Source organism: Adiantum capillus-veneris, chromosome 9 (assembly GCF_014529385.1).
Source record: "Adiantum capillus-veneris isolate H3 chromosome 9, ASM1452938v2, whole genome shotgun sequence".
Lineage (NCBI taxonomy): Eukaryota > Viridiplantae > Streptophyta > Polypodiopsida > Polypodiales > Pteridaceae > Adiantum > Adiantum capillus-veneris.
In genome coordinates this window covers 122986424-122998941 of record NC_140939.1, presented here as the reverse complement: position 1 = coordinate 122998941, position 12518 = coordinate 122986424, and positions in this window count along the sequence as shown.

The following is a 12518-nucleotide window of genomic DNA, read 5'->3' as shown; positions in this document are numbered from 1 at the left end:
TGTGAAGCACACCATTACTCCTAACATTTGCTCATCAAAATATGCAAAATAGGCTTGGGATATTCTAGCAGGTCTTTATGCAAGCCGCAATGAGGCTAAAATTGCTTTGCTGCGTAAAGAGCTGGAATCAAAGATTATGCACGAGGAAGATGATATGAACACTTTCCTTGCTGGTGTCAAGGATATCAATGAGCAACTTATTTATGCAGGTGAAGTCATTTCAGACAGTTCCCTTGTGCAGACTGTTCTTGATGCCTTACCATATTCTTACCAGACTTTTGCTAGTACTTGGAGACTTATTACCCAACGAAATCCTGAAGTTGTCAAGTTTGATTCATTATGCACATTGCTGTTGCAAGAGTCACTTTCCAAAAAAAACAGGACTAGGCAGCGTGTAGTTGAACATATTTTTATCGCTTCTCAAAGAAAGGGTGGTAACAGCAATGCGACCACTTCTTATGGTTCTGTTGCGAGTCTGTTCCTAATGCTTCTGTTGGCAGCAATTCATCTTAAAATTTTGGTGATAAGGGCAAAACGAAGATGCGTTGCCATTATTGTAAAGCTAATGATCAGTTGATCAAGCAGTGTCCTAAGTTGAAGGCCAAAGAGGCTAAGAAGAAAGAGGGTGGTTTCACTGCAAATGCTGGTTCCACTACAAATGCAGCCATTGTTGAGTCTTCTGTGAAGCGAGACTGTGATGCTGATGTTGATGCAGAATGGGCTTTTAGTGTAGAGTGCACTCATGTTGTCCATGATCCATGCATGTCAGTTGTTGCTGCAGATTCACATGTGTGGTATTTCGACAGTGGTGCTACAAAGCACATTACCTCACATCGTGAATTGTTCACCTCTCTTGAGTCTATCCCTCATGGGAATTCAGTCACTTGTGCCAGCAATGCCTCTTATCCGGTTTAGGGGGTTGGAAAGATTTGAGCAAACATGTGTTGGAGCAGCTGTGGCGACTAACCTGGGAGGATGCAACGTGCTCTGATACCAATTGTTGGAATTAGGATTGTAGAGAAACGCAAACAGCTTGGAGAAGATGAAGGAAGCTCAAGGCACACAATAGAGAATGTATTACTTAGTGTGCAAATGGAAAGATAGATAGCCCTAGAGTGATGGACGTATATACAATGTGCGGGGAAAAAACCTCCTAAAGAGGGAAAAAACACCCCGGCGGTCCTAGTGTGTTCACACACATCACTACCACATGTATATGGTAATAGGCAACTCAACACATGTGGCCCTTTCAAAGCTGGAGTGTTGCGTGCTAAGAGCTATTCGTGAGGTTTCCGTTCTTGAAGCACTTTAGTCAATGAGTAGCAGGAGTTTCCTCACGAGGCTGGAGCTACCGCAGTCACTGAAGCGCAACCGTCAATGAGTGGCGGGAGTTGTCAAGCGAGCTTGAGCTGCCGCAATGTGAAGTGATGCGCTGTCGGGCATGGTTGAAGAAGCCAGGGGAGGTAGCCCTCCCAGACTTGAAGTGATATAGCCTTGAGCCATCAGGCATGGTTGAAGAAGACAAGGGAGATAGCCGTGCTAGGTGAGGTTGACACAGTTTGAAGCGCTATAGTCTATATGTCGTCAATGTAGAAGTAGCCTGGGGAGGTAGTCTTGTCTAGAAGGTAACTGTTGTTTCACTTTGGACTAGCGCCAGAGCTGAAGAGCTTGTGTTATGGCATCTTGTCATGCTTGAAACTTGTTGGCAGTTCATCCAAGCTGTAGTGTTAAGCACGAGAGAGAAAGGGCCGCAATGGCTCGGGCAAGAAGGTGGCGTGCGAGGGAGGAGGGGACTAGATTATGCAAGATGAGAGGGTGAAGCTAGGCAAAAGAGGCTCGATATGTACGCATTGTGGAGAGTGTCACGATGCAGAGGGAATCACAGGGCTTGCCAAGTAGTTGTGCCAAACAGTTAGCAACGGGAGAATGCAGTAGCCAAGAAGAGGGGGTGCGCCAAGAGTCAGTGAGAAGGGGACAAAGGGAAGCAAGGCTATGGTGGGGTGTGAGAGCGAGAGCAAAGAATTCAGTGCAGGGAGCCACACGAAGGCGTGGAAAGGGAGAACATTTGCTCAAGTGTGTCCTAGTTGGCACCGTCAATAATAAAATTGACTTGGGAAGAGAGAAGTTTAGGACAGGGGTTTTGTGCAGGTCAAAAGAAGAGAAAAGGAGGATTAAAAGGAACTAAGAAAAAGGCAAAAGGAGGACGGAATAGGGGGGGGGGGGGGGGGGGGGGGGGCAATTTTAAGCAGAAAAGGAAAAGGGAAGGCTATAAGTGATAAGAGGAGGGAAAGTTTTTCTAAAAGGAAAAGGAAAAAAGGAAAGAACAAGCGCTGCGCTTTACATCAAAACGGAGCTTATTGCTCCTTGTATCACAAAATTTCATTAACAATTCTTAGTGAGTGAATTTTGTTTTGACCAAGGGTGAATGGGTATAAAATGGGAAAGAAAAGGATGGGGTGGGGAGAGAGAAAGAGCCAACACATATTTACACCAAATGCGTTTTGTTTAAATAGCTTAGCAGTGGTGTAATCAAAATAGGAAGAAGGAGGGGGTATAAATTGGAAGTGTAGCTCCAAAAAACTATACAAGGTACTACATTTAAGATAACCTTTTGCTCTTAGTCTAGCAAAGAAGAGGTTACATATAGAGATAAATCCCGAAAGGGATCTTTCTCTAATAACATACCTCCTAAGGTCTGAGAGGATGAAAGCAATCTTTTGGTGTGTAGGATGCCAAGATTGCCACGGTATATAATTATCGGAATTGAGGCTTTTTTGTTGACAATGGGAATCAAGGATACCATTGATGGAAAAGGAGGGACCCTTGAAGAAATGAATGTTTAAGATAAAGACTTCTTGAGAAGAGATAAAAGGGAGAATCTTGATATGCTCTTGGAGAGGGTGTCTGTATTTTTGGAGGAGCTTACCAAGGCTAGAAAGAGGGCCGTCCGAAATTCCAAAATCATTATCCACAAATCTCTTTAAATAGAGAAGGGAAAGGGGAAAAAAGGAGATTCATGTTCTCCTATAAAAAGCAAAGGAAGAGGCATGCATAAACGACCACAAAATTGGACCCCTTGCCGTGTCCTTAATTTGGTGTCAAAATTCTCCACTAAATGAGAGGTAGTGATGGTTGAGGATAAGAGAGGGTAAGGATAGAATAAAATATACTTTGGGGGAGGGGAAAAAAATCTTAGATGGAACTTTTGAGAGCAAGTAGGCCTTCATGGGACGGGGATGCTTGGATAAAGTGAATTAACATCAAAAGTGAAGACAATAATGTTGGGAGAAAAGGAGGTGGAATCTAATTCCAAAACAAGTATGTGGGAGTATTTAAGGTATTGTGTTTAGACAAAAGGATAGGATAGAGTTGTGCATGGAGCCACTTAGAGGCATTTTCAAAAACATATCCCTTGTAAGAGCAAATGGGGTGACCGACGAGAATAGGTTTATGGATTTTTGGTAAGAGAAAGAAGGGACAAGGCTTAGGGTTATCTAGAGAGGAGGAAAGGATAAAGGTTCCTTCATTGTTGGGAAGAAGAGGGTAACTTGACAAAATAGAGCAGAGGAGGGAGTGTATGAAGAGTAAAGGTGGTGAAGAAATTTTAGAGTAGGTGAGAGGGTCCATGAGGTGATAAAGGGCTTTATTATTATACCAAGATTTAGAGAGGATAACCGGTCCTAGATTCTTATTGGCCAGTTTGATAATTATCCTAATAATCATTTATTAAGGAGGAGATGGAATCAATGAAAGAAGTCCTTGTATGGATAGGAGGAAAAGAGGAGATAAAAAGTCTCAAGAGAGAGGAGGAAATATTCTTAAAGGGTAGGCTAAGGGTTGTGGAGGGAAAGGGAGGATTCCAAGAGGAATTAGGGATAGATAGAAGAGAGGGAGAAGGATTCTTAAGAAAGATTTCAAGTTGCAAACTCCTTTCTAGGTTAAGGTTAGCTTTAAGAATAGACGAGGGTGAGGATGGAGGAGAGGGAGGAATATAATTGATCCCAAGACCCAAAAGCCTTTGTTTGGAGGAAGAGAGGGAACGATTGGAGAGGTTATGAATAGAAAATTTACTTATGTTTTGCTCAAGAAAAAACATGGTAATTTTGATTAAGGTAAAATCTTAAAGAGATTGGGGTTAGTGAGAGGGAGCCTAAATTTACAACGTTTCCTACCCATGCAGGAGGGGTGGGAGAAAAAAGGAAAAGTACAAGGAAGGAGGAGGGGTCCAAATATAGGGGAAGAGAGGTTCTTGAGAGAAGAGGAAACTGACCCATGTGGTAGGGTGCACCATCCCTACTTACCCTCCTCCATTGCAGGTTTTTTGAAGTTCTAGGTAAACAATATTTAGGGTGTAGAGGTTTGGATAGAGGCAAGGGGATATTTGTTGGGGCATGAAAGTTGAGAGGATCATTAGGGGTTTTGAGTAAAGAGGGTAAGTTGAAGATGTTGGAAGTGGAGTGGGAAGGAGAGGGGTTTTTTGGAGTGGCTAGAATGGGGGTATTACAAGAGGGGGAGGGGGAGTAAGGGCGGACCACCGAGGAAGAGGTTTTGGGTTTTTTAAAAGGTTAAGGGTGAAAAATTCATCGCAGGTTTAAGATGGAGGCTTCTTGAGAGATTGTCCTGTGTTATTACCGTGTGAGTCGATTACCGAATGAGCGGGCTTGTAGGAAGCCAATCGGTGGGGTTCCTTGTAGTTAGAGGGCTTCTTTGGGGGGGTGAAAGAAGCTTTCTCATTTTTGTGGTGACTTCATGATGCACCAATTTGCCTACCGTTTCTTCCTTATGTAGAGAATCCACTTCATCTAAGAGGGAGGTTTGGGCTCTCTTCCTAGCATTGTGTGCCGCTATGCTTAGGGAAGAGGCCAAATGGGTTTGGAGAATCTCATTTTGTAGATGTGCATCAAACTCATTGGGATAAGTTTGCCTACATACAAGGAGTTGATTGGCCCAAACCGAGGGTTGGACACTTGGGAAAAAGATAGGGGCAAGTATTTTGGTGAGGTCCGAGATCCTTTCCCCACAAGGTCATGGTACTCATCAACACTCTTTTGGAGATTTTTGACAAGCAAATCTTGGGCTTGGATATAGACTTTGGTGCAATCCAATTGGAATTGGATATTAAGGGTTTCTAGCTTGGCGCTTTAAGAGTGTTGTGCTTGAGTGTCATCTAGGTTGAGGTGAGGAGGCTTCATGCAAAGACTATGAGGGGCATTTTGGCTTTAGAGAAGGCTTTGTAGGTGAGTGAGTTGCGATTTGGCTTTATTGAGCTTAAGGTTGAGGGCTGGAAACTCCTGCAAGGAGAGGGATACAAGTTTATGGAATTCCAAGGGCTTATCAATAGCGGGTAGAATGGGAGGAAGAGAGAGGGAGGGAGTAACGCCAAGGGAGGAAGAGCCCTTGGAGAGAGAGCCAAAGGAGGAGGGAAAGGTAAGGGGAGGATTTGCAAGGAGTCCGCTTTGCATGGTGTTGGAGAAGATGCTGCTTTGATTGGGGGAAGAAGAGCTAGCAATTCTAGGTGATTGGAAAAGGTGGGGCTAGCGTTGTCGAGGTCTTTGGTACAGGGGAATGAGAGTTGATCAAGATCCTCAATAGGTAGGTTAGCGGGGAGGCCAAGGTTTTCTTCCGGGCTAAAAAGGGTCTTTTTAGAGGCGATCGAGGAGGTGGGAAAGGTTTGCTTTTTGGGGAGGGTTGACTTGGAGAAGGTCGGTTGATGAATTTAGCGGTCGAGAAAGGCAGCATCACCATTGGAAGGGTTGTTATGCACTAAAGGAATCACAAGAGTCAAGGACGAGGATGCGGGAGTGAGGTGGTTTCAACAGTTTGCTGCCACATCGAAGGGTAGGAGCAATCAAAAGGGGAGCATTGGATGCTCCATCTATCACCATTGGGGTGGGTTAAATGTCATTGTCGAGGATGACGGAGCAGGAGGGGTTGCCATAAGAGCTTAGAAGGTTGTGGAGAGCTTCGGTCCACTTTTTGGCTCGAGAGGGTTGGCCTTTGTTTGAAAATCTTGAAATGCTTGAAAAAAACACCCACTAACCTAAGACCTTTGCAAAGCTTACACCCACCATCCTTTGAACTTCAGAGAGCTTCTTGGCAACTCAACACAGGCGGCCCTTCTGAATTTCAAGTGTTGCATGCTAAGAGCTGTTTTGAGGTTACTGTCGTTGAAGCTCTTTAGTCGATGAGTGGCAGGAGTTGTCGGACGAGGCTAAGCTGCTACAATTTGAAGTGATGAGCCGTCGAGCAGGCGTCGGGCATGGTTGAAGAAGTCAAGGGAGGTAGCCCTCCGAGGTTTGAAGTGATATAGTCTTGAGCCATCCGGCATGGTTGAAGAAGCTAGGGGAGGTAGCCCTGCCAAGTGATGTTGACGCAATTTCATGCATTGCAGTTTGAAGCACTATAGACTATGGGCCATCAATGTAGAAGTATCCAGGGGAGACAGTCTTGTTGGGAGAGGTAACCATTGTTGCACTTTGGACTAGCACCAATTGAAGAGCTTGTGTTATGGCATCTTGTCACGCTCAAAACTGACTGGCAGATGATCCAAGCTTCACGGTGTTAATCATGAGAGAGAAAGGCCTTAATGGCTCGGGCAAGAAGGTGGTGTGCGAGGGAGGAGGGGGTTGAATTATGTGAGATGAGAGGGTGAAGCTAGGTAAAAGAGGCTCGAGATGTGCCCGTTGTAGAGAGTGTTGTGACATAGAGGGAATCGTAGGGCTTGCCAAGCAATTGCGCCAAACGGTTAGCAGTGAGAGAATACAATAGCCAAGAAATACGGTGGGTGTGAGAGCGAGAGCAAAGACTTCAGCATAGGGAGCTGCAAGAAGGCGTGGAAGAGTTGCTCAAGAGTGTCCCGGTCGGGGCCGTCAACAATAAATTTGACTTGAGAAGAGAGAAGTTTAGGAGAGGGGTTTCGTGCTGGACAGAAGAAGAAAAAAGGAGAATAAAAAGGAACTAGGAAAAAGGCAAAAGGAGGATGGAATAAGGGGGAGCAATTTGAAGCAGGAAAGAGAAAGGGTAGGCTAGAGGTGATAAGAGGAGGGAAAGTTTTTCTAAATGGAGCTTATCACTCCTCGTATCACAAATTTACATTAACAATTTTTAGCGAGCAAAGTTTGTTTTTACCAAGGGTAAAGGGGAATAAAAAGGGAAATAAAAGGATGGGGTGGAGAGAGGGAAAGAGCCAACACATGTCTACACCAAACACATTTCACTTCATTAGCTCATCAATTGTGTAAACAAAATAGGAAGAAGGAGGGGGTATAAATAGGGAAGTGCAGCTCCAAAGAACTGTACAAGGTACTACATTTAATATAAACTTTTTCTCTTAGTCTAGCAAAGAAGAGATAGATTATAGAGATAAATCCCAAAAGGGAGCTTTCTATAATAACATACCTCCTAAGTTCTCAGAGGATGAAAGCAATCTTTTAATGTGTAGGGTGCCAAGATTTCCACGGTATATAATTGTAAGAATTGAGGTTGTTTTGGTTACAATGGGAATCAAGGATACCATTGGTGGCGAAGGAGGGACCCTTGAAAAAATGAATGTTCAAAACAAAGGCTTCTTGAGAAGAGGTAAAAAGGGAAATGTTGATATGCTCTTGGAGAAGGTGTCCTTATTCTTGGAGGAGCTTACTAAAGCGGCCGTCCCAAATTCCAAAAGCATCATCCATAAATCTCTTAAAATAGAGAAGGCAAGGGGAAGAAATGAGATTCATGTCCTCCTCAAGAAAGCAAAGGAAGAGGCATGCATAAACAACCGCAAAATTGGACCCCATTGCCGTGCCCTTCATTTGGTGCCAAAATTCCCCATTAAATGAGAGATGGTGATGGTTGAGGATAAGAGAGGCTAAGGATAGAATAAAATGTACTTTAGGAGAGGGAAATAAATTTTGAATGGAACTTTTGAGAGCAAGTAGGCCTTCAAGGATGGGGATGCTTGGATAACACGATTCAACATCAAAAGTGAAGAGGATAATGTTGGGAGGAAAGGAGGTGGAAGCTAATTCCAAAACAAGTGAGTGGGAGTCTTTAAGGTGTTCTGTTTTGGACAAAAGGATAGGATAGAGTGTAACTTGAGACAATAGAGGAGAGGAAGGAGTGTATAAAGAATAAAGGTGGTGATGAAATTTTAGAGTAGGTGAGAGGGTGTGAGACGCATGTCTAACCTCACCATCCTATTTTATTGCAGTGTTAGAGAGAACCACGATTAAATTGTCAATCCATGGGACGAAGCTGATTCGACTAGTGCATAGAGGCTACAAGAGGGTGTCAATCTCTCAGAAAACAACTAACAACTCGCATCTAAGTCAAGCTACACTCAAGTGACTGAAATCACCAAAAGCCAATCGCTCATCGGCAAACAATTCACATCCGTTACAGCATCAAATGACATCCAAACGTAAGAAAACTTCTCGGACATGTTTATAAGACCTAAGCACACGTGCTTATGGTCTCAAACTCCACTTTAGGTTAAGTTCCAAAATCGCAATTATTAACAGCAGTGCAATTTTGACCTAGTCGTTTTCGACCCAGAATGCATCTAAATGCTTAGCAATAATGCCCCAATACCCCGCCTATGATTAGTTTTTGATTTGAAAGTGTAAATCCCTAGTTATGATGAAATTAGGCCGTGGGTCAGCGATGCCAAAAGCTACGAAATACTTTGATGTGTTTACGTCAATGCATAGAGCTCTTACCTGCGGTTGCAATGCAACAAACACGACTGCAATGTGACAACCGGGGAGGGAGTAGGAAGCGCGAGACGGAGAGGAGTGAGCGTCGTTATCTCACGCTTTGTATTTCATTATCCAAAACTTCTTAATAACTTACAAAAAATTGGCTTTTATACCTTAGCCAAGGTTTTTAGTGGTCAAAATTAATAATCTGGGAGTTCTACCAAAGATGGGTAATGACGGGTTGATACAATCTGGAAGCTTGTAGCCTCGGCTCATTAATTACAGAGTTTATCCAAGAAAATAGGAGTTACAATATTCCCGATTTATCAAAATAATAAACGTTTTACAAATGAGAAGTCCGAAAAATGGTATTCGTATTAGCTTGCTCCTAACATTCCCCCTCTCCTCGCCTGTGTCTTTCCTTGACACAGCTTTATGGGCACAAGTAGTCTTTAGGCTGGCGACTGGCGAGGCGGTCTTCAAGCGCATTCAGTGCCTTTTGGTATCTGATTTTCCTTTCTTTATCGGACACTTGCAAGAACTGCATAGTGACTCTGTTCTTTAGCTCCACCGTTGAGTAGCCTACAAACCTTGATATTCTTTTAGCCAGAAAGTGGAAGTGTTGGTGGTATAACCTGGCTGGCTCTTCCACCTGCTTATGAATTAGGTCTACAAAGGTGGCAGCGGAACCAAATGTGGGACGCATGTCTAAGCTCACCATCCTATCTTATTGCAGTATTAGCAAGAACCACGATTAAATTATCAATCCATGGGACGAAGCTGACTCGACTAGTGCATAGAGGCTACAAGAGGGTGTCAATCTCTCGGAAAACAGCTAACAACTCGCATCTAACTCAAGCTACACTCAAGTGACTAAAATCACCAAAAGCCAATCGCTCATCGGCAAACAATTCACATCCGTTACCGCATCAAATGACATCCAAACATAATGAAACTTCTAGGATGTGTTTATAAGACCTAAGCACACATGCTTATGGTTTCAAACTCCACTTTAGGTCAAGTTCCAAAATCGCGATTATTAACAGTAGTGGAATTTGGACCTAGTCGTTTGCGACCCATAATGCATTTAAATGCTTAGCAATAATGCCCCAATACCCTGCCTATGCTTAGTTTTTGATTTGAAAGTGTCAATTCCTAGTTATGATGAAATTAGGCCACACGTTGGCGACGCCAAAAGCTACAAAATACTGTGATGTGTTTACGTCAATACGTAGAGCTCTTACCTGCGGTTGCAATGCAACAAACGCGACTGCAATGTGACAACTTGGGAGGGAGTAGGAAGCGTGAGAAGGAGAGGAGTGAGCGCCGTTAGCTCACGCTGTGTATTTCATTATCCAAAACTTCTTAATAACTTACAAAAATTGGCTTTTATACCTTAGCCAAGGTTTTTGTTGGTCAAAACCAATAATCTGGGAGTTCTACCAAAGATGGGTAATGACAGGTTGATACAATATGGAAGCTTGTAGCCCTGGCTCATTAAATACATAGTTTATCCAAGAAAATAGGAGTTACAATATTCCCAATTTATCAAAATAATAAATGTTTTACAATGAGAACTCCAAAAGATGGTGTCCGTGTTAGCTTGCTGCTAACAGAGGGTCCATGAGGTGATAAAGGGATTCATTATTATACCAATATTTAGAGAGGATAACCGGTCCTAAATATCGGCTGGTTTGATAATTATCCTATGGTCATTTATTAAAGAGGAGATGGAATCAATCAAAGAAGACTCGGTATGGAAAGGAGGAGAGAAAATGTTTCAAGAGAGAGGAGGAGATATGCTTAAAGGTTAGGCTAAGGGTTGTGGAGGGAGAGGGAGGATTCCAAGAGGAATTAGGGATAGATAGAAGAGAGGGAGAAGGAGAGGGTTCATTCTTTAAAAATATTTCAAGTTGCAAACTCCTTTCTAGGTCAAATAAGATTCAAGAATAGAGGAGGGTAAGGGTGGAGGAGAGGGAGGAATATACTTGAGCCCAAGACCCAAAAGTGTTTGTACAGAGGAAGAGAGGGAACAATTGGAGAGGTTATGAAAAGAAAGGTTAGTTACTTTGTGCTCAAGAGAGAACGTGGTAATTTTGCTTAAGGTTAAAATCATAACGAGGTGGGAGTTAGTGAGGGGAAGCCAAAATTTACAACATTTCCTACCCATGAAGGAGGTATGGGAGAAAAAAGGGAAAGTACAAGGAAGGAGGAGGGGTCCAAATATGGGGGAAGAGAGGGTCTTGAGAGAAGAGCAAATTGACCCATGTGGTAGGGTGCTCCATCCCTACTTCACCCTCCTCCATATTAAGTTTATTGAAGGTCTAGGTAAACTATATTTAGGGTGTAGAGGTTTGGATAAAGGCAAGGGAATGTTTGTTTGGGACATGAGATTTAAGAGATAATTAGGGGTTTTGAGTAAAGAAGGTAAGGGGAAGATGCTGGAAGAGGAGGGGGAAGGAGAGGGGATTTTTGGAGTGGCTAGAATGGGGGGAATACAGGAGGGGGAGGGGGAGTAAGGGCGGACCATCGGGGAAGATTTTTTGGGTTTTTTAAAAGGTTAAGGGGTGAAAAATTCATGGGAGGTTGAACAGGAAGGCTTCTTGAGAGATTGTCCTGCTATTACCATGTGATTCGATTGCCAAATGAGCGGGCTTGTAGAAAGCCAGTTGGTGGGGCTTCTTGTAGTTAGAGGGCTCCTTTGGCGGGGGGTGAAAGAAGCTTTCTCATTTTGGTTGTGACTTCATGATTCACCAATTTGCCTACCGTTTCTTCCTTAGATAGAGACTACACTTTCTCTAAGAGGGAATTTTGGGTTCGTAGCATTGTGCACCGCCATGCTTAGGAAAGAGGCCAAATGGGTTTGGAGAATGTCATTTTGTTGATGTGCATCATACTTATTGGGTTTTTTTGCTTCCATATAAGGTATTGATTGGGCCAAGCTGAGGGTTGGACTCTTGGGAAAAAGATAGGGGAAAGTTTTTTGGTGAGGTCTGAGGGCCTTTCCTCCACGAGGTCATGGTACTCATTGAAACTCTTTTGGAGATTTTTGACAAGCAAATCTTGGGCTTGGATATAGATTTTGGTGCAATTCAATTAGAATTGGATATTTAGGGTTTCTAGCTTGGCGCTTAAGAGTGCTTGTGCTTGAGTGTCATCCAGAGTGAGGCAAGGAGGCTTCATGCAAAGACTATGAGGGGCTCTTTGGATTGAGATAAGGCTTTGTAGGTGAGTGAGGTATGATGTGGCTTTGTTGAGATTAAGGTTGAGGGCTTTAAACTCCTCCAAGGAGAGGGATACAATTTTATTGAATTCCAAGGGATTATCAATAAGGGGTAGAATGGGAGGAGGAGAGAGGGAGGGAGGGAGCAAGGCCAAGGGAGAAACAGCCCCCTGCAAAGAGAGCCAAAGGAGGAGAGAAATGTAAGGGGAGAATTTACAAGGAGGCCGCTTTGCATAGTGTTGGAGAAGATGCAACTTTGATTGGGGAAAGAAGATCTAGCAATGCCAAGGTGATTGGAAAAGGTGGGGCTAGCATTGTCGAGGTTTTTGATGGAAGGGATTGAGAGTTGATCAAGATCCTCAATAGGTAGGTTAGCGGTGAGGCCAAGGGGTTATTCCGGGCTAAAAAGGGTCTTTTTAGAGGCGATCAAGGAGGTGGGAAAGGTTGGCTTGGAGAAGGTAGGTTGATGAATTTAGCCGCCGAGGTAAAGCCGGGAAAGGTAGCATCACCATTAGGAGGGTTGTTATGCGCTAAAGGAATTGTAAGAGTCAAGGATAAGGATGCAATACTTAGGTGGTTTCGGGAGTTTTCTGCCACATTGGAGGGTAGGAGAG